Genomic DNA, 2,500 nt, shown 5'->3' on the forward strand with positions numbered 1-2,500 from the left:
TTTTATTGAAATTTCCTCACACAATAAGCTCCCTATAATTAAGTCTATGATTTTTAGGACCTTCTCCAACTTACAAAATGATATTTAGGACCTTGCCTTGCCCTCACATGCCGTGCCCATTCAAGGCATTCCGAGAAAGTGAGGTTATTGGAGGCTTCGGATGGCGTGGCTTGCCTTGCCTTGCATTGGCATGCCATGCCCAAGTTGTGGCCTACACCAAGCCATTCAAGCCATGCGTTGCCTTACCTTGGAATTGCTCATCATCCAATGCATTCCGAGAAAGTGAGTGTAGGCGAGGCTAAGGATGGCTTGCCTTGCCTTGCCTTGCATTGGCATGCCATGCCCAAGTTGTGGCCTACACCAAGCCATTCAAGCCATGCGTTGCCTTACCTTGGAATTGCTCATCATCCAATGCATTCCGAGAAAGTGAGTGTAGGCGAGGCTAAGGATGGCTTGCCTTGCCTTGCCTTGCATTGGCATGCCATGCCCAAGTTGTGGCCTACACCAAGCCATTCAAGCCATGCGTTGCCTTACCTTGGAATTGCTCATCATCCAATGCATTCCGAGAAAGTGAGTGTAGGCGAGGCTAAGGATGGCTTGCCTCGCCTTGCCTTGGCATGCCGTGCCCATGATGTGGCCTTGACCAAGCCATTCAAGCCATGCGTTGCCTTCGCCTTGGCATGCCGTGGCCTTACCTCGCCATGCGATGCATTCCGACAAAGTGACGCGAAGCGGAAGCCTATCATGGCGTAAAAATGTCGACAAAATTTTTCGACATTTGAATAATGGGGTTTGACAAGGTTTGAAAAATTCAATACAAATGGTAGGCTTGAATGTCGACAAAGTGACGCGAAGCGGAAGCCTACCACGGCGTAAAAATGTCGACAGATTTTTTCGGACCTTGTCCTGCCATGGGCTGCGCGCAGCATGCCGGCAGCCTGTGCGCAGCGTGCGCACAGCATGTCGGCAGCGTGCGCACAGCATGCCGGCAGCGTGCGCGCACCATGCCGGCAGCCTGTCGACAGAATTTTTCGAAACTTGTCCTGCCATGCGCGCGCGCAGCTTGCTTGCAGCGTGCTGATTCTGTCGACAGTGAGGCTAGCGAAAGTTGTCCTGCCATGGCGTGCGCGCAGCCTGTGCGCGCAGCTTGCGCATCTGTCGACAGTGAGGCTAGCGAAACTTGTCCTGCCATGGCATGCGCGGCGCCTGCGCGCAGCCTGCGCGCAGCATGCGCACAACATGCGCGCAGGCTGTGCGCAGCGTGCGCGGAGCTTGCGTGCAGCTTGCGCATCTGTCGACAGTGAGGCTAGCGAAACTTGTCCTGCCATGGCATGCGCGCAGCGTGCGCGCAGTCTGTGCGCAGCATGCGCGCAGCCTGTGCGCAGCGTGCGCGCAGCTTGCGCATCTGTCGACAGTGAGGCTAGCGAAACTTGTCCTGCCATGGCATGCGCGGCGCCTGCGCGCAGCCTGCGCGCAGCATGCGCACAACATGCGCGCAGGCTGTGCGCAGCGTGCGCGGAGCTTGCGTGCAGCTTGCGCATCTGTCGACAGTGAGGCTAGCGAAACTTGTCCTGCCATGGCATGCGCGCAGCGTGCGCGCAGTCTGTGCGCAGCATGCGCGCAGCCTGTGCGCAGCGTGCGCGCAGCTTGCGCATCTGTCGACAGTGAGGCTAGCGAAACTTGTCCTGCCATGGCATGCGCGCAGGCTGCGCGCAGCATGCGCGCAGCCTGCGCGCAGCATGTGCGCAGCATGCCGGCAGCATGGTTCCAGGTTTTTTCAAATGTCGACAGAATTTTTCAAATCTTGTCAAACCCCGTTTTTATTGAAATTTCCTCGCACAATAAGCTCCCCATAAGTAGTCTATGATTTTTAGGACCTTCTCCAACTTACAAAACTAAAAAATTCCTCCCGGATTTGTTTTAATGATTTTTTCAATTTTACGACTTCTAAAAATAATAAAAAATACTTCCCGACTTCAAAAATTTATGAAACTTTTTCCCATCATAGATTGCATGTTTCTTAGTATCCCTGCAAAAAATCACGTCCAAATACCTTGTATTGAATTATTTAGAGCCCATTATGACTCCTCGCGCATAGGTGATGTCTCTTCCTGTCAAAGGGCTAAATGCATAAAATGCTATATAGGGGGGTGTGTGTTGCCTGCATATGCATGGCAGCCCATGCCTTCCTAGCTGCAGCCCCCTTCCCCCACGCCACACCCATGTCATGTTGCCTCGATATGTTGCCTCGGTATTATGGGTTTGGTGTCGGGGTCGGGGGGCTGCCACCCATGGCGGTGGTGGCCGGAATCCGGCCGCCGCCACCATGCCGCCGCCATGGGTGAGGGAGGAAAAAAAAGGCGTGGAAAGTTGCGAAATGGGGTTGTCTAGGCTTTTTTTTGGCATGGGAGAGCATGGAGTGCTAGGAACTCCTTCTCAAATGCACGGGCATGTCGACCACAACCTCATTTCGCAACAACAACCACCCGTGTGGGGTGGC

The sequence above is a fragment of the Prunus avium genome, unplaced genomic scaffold (genome assembly GCF_965620075.1).
Source record: "Prunus avium unplaced genomic scaffold, drPruAviu1.hap1.1 HAP1_SCAFFOLD_112, whole genome shotgun sequence".
Taxonomy (NCBI): Eukaryota; Viridiplantae; Streptophyta; class Magnoliopsida; order Rosales; family Rosaceae; genus Prunus; species Prunus avium.